Raw genomic sequence first — 6,000 nt, forward strand, 5'->3', positions numbered from 1 at the left:
AGTTGGTAGAGTGGTGGACTGTAGTATCTAGAGTGCCGACATCCATAGGTCGCTGGTTCAACGAAACATTGATTTGGTAAATTCAACCCTTCGATAGCTCAGTTGGTAGAGCGGTGGACTGTAGTATGTACAGTGCCGACACCCATAGGTCGCTGGTTCAAATCCGGCTCGAAGGATTATGTTTTTAATATCACATAATTTTTTACATATTACGAAACATTGATTTTGTAATTTGTACCCTTCGATAGCTCAGTTGGTAGAGCGGTGGACTGTAGTATGTAAATTGCCGACATCCATAGGTCGCTGGTTCAAATCCGGCTCGAAGGATTATGTTTTTAATATCACATAATTTTTTACATATTACGAAACATTGATTTGGTAATTTCTGCCCTTCGATAGCTCAGTTGGTAGAGCGGTGGACTGTAGTATGTAGATTGCCGACATCCATAGGTCGCTGGTTCAAATCCGGCTCGAAGGATTATATTTTTAATATCACATAATTTTTCACAAATTACGAAACATTGATTTGCTGATTTCCACCCTTCGATAGCTCAGTTGGTAGAGTGGTGGACTGTAGTATCTAGAGTGCCGACATCCATAGGTTGCTGGTTCAACGAAACATTGATTTGGTTAATTCAACCCTTCGATAGCTCAGTTGGTAGAGCGGTGGACTGTAGTATGTACAGTGCCGACATCCATAGGTCGCTGGTTCAAATCCGGCTCGAAGGATTATGTTTTTAATATCACATAATTTTTTACATATTACGAAACATTGATTTTGTGATTTCTACCCTTCGATAGCTCAGTTGGTAGAGCGGTGGACTGTAGTATGTAAATTGCCGACATCCATAGGTCGCTGGTTCAAATCCGGCTCGAAGGATTATGTTTTTAATATCACATAATTTTTTACATATTACGAAACATTGATTTGGTAATTTCTACCCTTCGATAGCTCAGTTGGTAGAGCGGTGGACTGTAGTATGTAGATTGCCGACATCCATAGGTCGCTGGTTCAAATCCGGCTCGAAGGATTATATTTTTAATATCACATAATTTTTCACAAATTACGAAACATTGATTTGCTGATTTCCACCCTTCGATAGCTCAGTTGGTAGAGTGGTGGACTGTAGTATCTAGAGTGCCGACATCCATAGGTCGCTGGTTCAACGAAACATTGATTTGGTAAATTCAACCCTTCGATAGCTCAGTTGGTAGAGCGGTGGACTGTAGTATGTACAGTGCCGACATCCATAGGTCGCTGGTTCAAATCCGGCTCGAAGGATTATGTTTTTAATATCACATAATTTTTTACATATTACGAAACATTGATTTGGTAATTTCTACCCTTCGATAGCTCAGTTGGTAGAGCGGTGGACTGTAGTATGTAGATTGCCGACATCCATAGGTCGCTGGTTCAAATCCGGGTCGAAGGATTATATTTTTAATATAACATAATTTTTCACATATTACGAAACATTGATTTGCTGATTTCCACCCTTCGATAGCTCAGTTGGTAGAGTGGTGGACTGTGGTATCTAGAGTGCCGACATCCATAGGTCGCTGGTTCAACGAAACATTGATTTGGTAATTTCTACCCTTCGATAGCTCAGTTGGTAGAGCGGTGGACTGTAGTATGTAAATTGCCGACATCCATAGGTCGCTGGTTCAAATCCGGCTCGAAGGATTATATTTTTAATATCACATAATTTTTCACAGATTACGAAACATTGATTTGCTAATTTCTACCCTTTGATAGCTCAGTTGGTGAGGTGGTGGACTGTAGTATGTAGAGTGCCGACATCCATAGGTCGCTGGTTCAAATCGGGCTCGGAGGATTATGTTTTTAATATCACATAATTTTTTTACATACTACGAAACATTGATTTGGTAATTTCAGCCCTTCGATAGCTCAGTTGGTAGATCGGTGGACTGTAGTATGCAGAGTGCCGAATTCCATAGGTCGCTGGTTCAAATCGGGCTCGAAGGATCATGATTTTTAATATCACATAATATTTTACATATTACGAAGCATTGATTTGCAGAATTCAACATTTCTGTAGCTCAGTTGGTAGAGCGGAGGACTGTAGTATTTAGAGCGCCGACATCCATAGGTCATTGGTTCAAATCCGGTTCGAAGGATTTTGTTTTCAATATCACATAATTTTAAACATACATATTACGTAACATTTATTTGCAACCTTCAACACTTCGATAGCTCAGTTGGTAGAGCGGAGGTCTATAGTATGTAGAGTGGCGACATCCATAGGTCGCTGGTTCAAATCTGGCTCGAAGGGTTATGTTTTTATGAAACATAATGAAGGATTATGTTGATTATGAAACATTGATTTGGTAATTTCAACCCTTCAATAGGTCAGTTGGTAGAGCGGTGGACTGTAGTATGTAGAGTGCCGACATCCATAGGTTGGTGGTTCAAATTCGGCTCGAAGGATTTTATTTTTAATATCATATAATTTTTTACAGAGTACAAAACATTTTCTTCTGCGTGTGCATTAAACCATTCGATAGCTCAGTTGGTAAAGCGGTGAACTGTACAGTGTGTGAGGCTGACATCCATAAGTCGCTGGTTCAAAACCGGCTCGTTGGATTGTATTTTTAATATCACATAATTTTTTAAATATTACGAAACATTGATTTGGTAATTTCTACCCTTCGATAGCTCAGTTGGTGGGGTGGTGGACTGTAGTATTTAGAGTGCCGACATCCATAGGTCGCTGGTTCAAATCCGGCTCGAAGGATTTTGTTTTCAATATCACATAATTTTTTACATATTACGAAACATTTATTTGCAAATTTCAACACTTCGATAGCTCAGTTGGTAGACCGGAGGACTGTAGTATGTATAGTGCCGACATCCATAGGTCGCTGGCTCAAATCCGGCTCGAAGAATTATGTTTTTAATATCACATAATTTTTTACATATTACGAAACATTGATTTGCAGATTTCAACACTTCTGTAGCTCAGTTGGTAGAGCGGAGGACTGTAGTGTGTAGAGTGCTGACATCCATAGGTCGATGGTTCAAATCCGGGTAGAGTGCCGACATCCGTAGGTCGCTGGTTCAAATCCGGCTCGTAGGTTTATATTTTTAATATCACATTTAAACTGTAGTATGTAGAGTGCCAAAATCCATAGGTCGCTGATTCAAATCCGGCTCGGAGGATTATGATTTTTAATATCGAAGCAGGTCCGTCAGCTGAGTTAAACTCCAACTTGATTCAGGGAAGAAGTTGGAGTTTTTTTCATTTCCATTTCACACCGTAGTGTCTGAGATGAGCTAATTTTCAATTGGTAACATTTTTTTATCTATATGTTCAAGTGAAAATGGACATCACGCTGTCCGATGTCAGATTGCCAGAGCAGGGGATAAATATATATATATATATATATATATATATATATATATATATACGTATATTTAATGAAAACCCTCTTAATAAATTTGCCATTCTAGTGAATAAGTGGTTAAGTCGAATTTCGGCAAAAATGTTCTAAATCGCGGTATTAACTATTTCTCTGAATGATTTTTAAATTGATAAACTTCTGGTTAGGAGTAAAAGTTAATGAAGCACTTTATATAAAATTTAAATCATTAATTTCTAATACTCGATATTACGCGAAATCAAGCTTTGAAAAATAGTGAAAACTGACTTAACCACTTATTCAATGACAGGAATATGCATGTGCGTAACAGTAATTAATTAGAATATATTGATTTGTTTCAGGTTGTTGAAGAAGACATGAAATGAGTAAGTTAATTATTTAAATAATATTTTTTTAAACTCCATATATATGTTTTTAAAACGCTTTCTATAATGGAAATTGCAAAATGTCGTAAACTTCAATACAATGAACTGATTGCTTATTTTACAAATAAAAATATAAATCGTTCATTTGCACATAAAATCGAAATTTTTCATCAAATTTAGGAAGTGTTGTTCTTATACTTGTATATAAATATTCATTTTAAAATCATTTCACATTAAATTACTGCGATACTTTGATAATTCAGTTGGTAGAACGGTAGACTGTAGATTCTACAGTCGGCACTCTACAGTGTTTAATGTAAGGTGCCGACATCTATATATCGCTGGTTCAAATTCTGCTCGAATGATTGCATCACATAATTTATTACCAACTGCAAAACATTATTTCGAGTTTGCTTCTGCTTGGCAAGCAGCAGTTTGATAGCTCAGTTGGAAGAGCCGTGGATTGCATTATGTAGAGTGCCGACATCCATGCTCGAAGGATTGTATTTTTAATATCAGATATTTTCTTTATTATCATATATGGACCTACGGAATTCAACTTTGGGGTACTGCTAAAAAGAGCAATTTAATCATAATACAAGGTGCACAAAACAAATTCCTGCGGCAAATATTTGACCTCTTTATTATGCGAAAGTTGCAGATTCTTAGAAATCTGTTCATTTGGAATTATTTTATCAGCAAATACAATAATGTTTTATAAGTCTTTGTGAAGTGTTAATATCTAATTATGATTTGTTAATCAACTAAATACACTATACTAAATACTGATTCATATCGACTAATAATTTACTCGTAATACTTCTTTATGACAATTGTGCCGACAAGTGTAGAATGAGAAAAGGATTTTTTGGCTTGTTATATTTGTACTAAAATTTGGTTCTCGTTTGAAGATGAAACAATTGATTGTTTATATTTTTTAAAAACATATTTCAATAAACAAAATATAAGTTATTAACTGAATTTGTTTCTTTCCTTGAATATATAATTTCATACGAGCCGATTATATGTAAAGTGTTTAACATAGAAGTTAATACATAATTATATATAAATATATATAAATACTCATATTCTCTATGTGATATATTAATTAATATGTTCTTATTTTAGAAAAATAATAATGTTAATATGTCAATATAACAACTGCAGTAACTAAAATAATGCCTAGTAAAAGTTTCATTGATAATACCGGTATTAAATGATTTAAAAAACATTTTACTTGTATTGACGTAATGAAGAATTGATGAACTTTTTGGTAAGGCATGTGTAGCGGTTTCGAAGATACGGAGAAAAAAATAAAAAAAAAATTATTTGGCGGTCAAAAATGATCATTAGACATATGCCAATAAAATTATCAAAGATTATGTTTTTAATATCACATAATTTTTTACATATTACCCTTCGGTAGCTCAGTTGGTAGTGCGGTGGACTGTAGTATGTAGAGTGCCGAAATCCATAGGTCGTTGGTTCAAATCCGGTTCGAAGGATTTTGTTTTCAATATCACATAATTTTTAACATATTACGAAATATTTATTTGCAAATTTCAACACTTCGATAGCTCAGTTGGTAGAGCAGAGGTCTGTAGTATGCAGAGTGGCGACAACCATAGGTTGCTGGTTCAAATCGTCTCGAAGGATTATGTTTTCATGAAACATAATAAAGGATTATGTTGATTATGAAACATTGATTTGGCAACTTCAACCCTTCAATAGGTCAGTTGTTAGAGCGGTAGACTGTAGTATGTAGAGTGCCGACATCCATAGGTCGCTCGTTCAAATTCGGTTCGAAGAATTTTGTTTTCAATATCACATATTACGAAACATTGATTTGCAAACTTCAACACTTCGATAGCTCAGTTGGTAGAGTGGAGGACTGTAATATGTAGAGCGCCGACATCCATAGGTCGCTGGTTCAAAACCGGCTCGTGGGATTGTGTTTTTAATATCACATAATTTTTTTAAATATTACGAAACATTGATTTTGTAATTTCTACCCTTCTATAGCTCAGTTGGTAGAACGGTGGACTGTAATATGTAGAGTGCCGACATCCATAGGTCGCTGGTTCAAATCCGGCTCGAAGGATTATGTTTTTAATATCACATAATTGTTTATATATTACGAAACATTGATTTGCAAACTTCAACACTTTGATAGCTCAGCTGGTAGAGCAGAGGTCTGTAGTATGTAGAGTGGCGACAACCATAGGTTGCTGGT

The 6,000-nt window shown here is 35.7% G+C and overlaps 8 non-coding genes across 8 annotated transcripts; all 8 read left to right on the forward strand.

Moving 5' to 3' along the window:
- Window positions 1-238: 238 nt before the first annotated feature.
- Trnay-gua lies at window positions 239-327 on the forward strand. Its single transcript is given in 2 exon segments — window positions 239-275; window positions 292-327. It is a non-coding gene; the product is annotated as a tRNA-Tyr (tRNA).
- A 62-nt stretch (window positions 328-389) lies between these two features.
- On the forward strand, window positions 390-478 carry Trnay-gua. The gene is given in 2 exon segments: window positions 390-426; window positions 443-478. It is a non-coding gene; the product is annotated as a tRNA-Tyr (tRNA).
- A 162-nt stretch (window positions 479-640) lies between these two features.
- On the forward strand, window positions 641-729 carry Trnay-gua. The gene is given in 2 exon segments: window positions 641-677; window positions 694-729. It is a non-coding gene; the product is annotated as a tRNA-Tyr (tRNA).
- Window positions 730-791: 62 nt separating this feature from the next.
- On the forward strand, window positions 792-880 carry Trnay-gua. The gene is given in 2 exon segments: window positions 792-828; window positions 845-880. It is a non-coding gene; the product is annotated as a tRNA-Tyr (tRNA).
- Window positions 881-942: 62 nt separating this feature from the next.
- Window positions 943-1,031, forward strand: Trnay-gua. Its single transcript is given in 2 exon segments — window positions 943-979; window positions 996-1,031. It is a non-coding gene; the product is annotated as a tRNA-Tyr (tRNA).
- A 162-nt stretch (window positions 1,032-1,193) lies between these two features.
- Trnay-gua lies at window positions 1,194-1,282 on the forward strand. The gene is given in 2 exon segments: window positions 1,194-1,230; window positions 1,247-1,282. It is a non-coding gene; the product is annotated as a tRNA-Tyr (tRNA).
- Window positions 1,283-1,595: 313 nt separating this feature from the next.
- Window positions 1,596-1,684, forward strand: Trnay-gua. The gene is given in 2 exon segments: window positions 1,596-1,632; window positions 1,649-1,684. It is a non-coding gene; the product is annotated as a tRNA-Tyr (tRNA).
- Window positions 1,685-2,205: 521 nt separating this feature from the next.
- Window positions 2,206-2,294, forward strand: Trnay-aua. Its single transcript is given in 2 exon segments — window positions 2,206-2,242; window positions 2,259-2,294. It is a non-coding gene; the product is annotated as a tRNA-Tyr (tRNA).
- Window positions 2,295-6,000: the final 3,706 nt, after the last annotated feature.

The sequence above is a fragment of the Ctenocephalides felis genome, unplaced genomic scaffold (assembly GCF_003426905.1).
Source record: "Ctenocephalides felis isolate EL2017-DRISC unplaced genomic scaffold, ASM342690v1 CF-g0.4_SCAFFOLD_01886, whole genome shotgun sequence".
In the NCBI taxonomy this organism is placed as follows: Eukaryota; Metazoa; Arthropoda; class Insecta; order Siphonaptera; family Pulicidae; genus Ctenocephalides; species Ctenocephalides felis.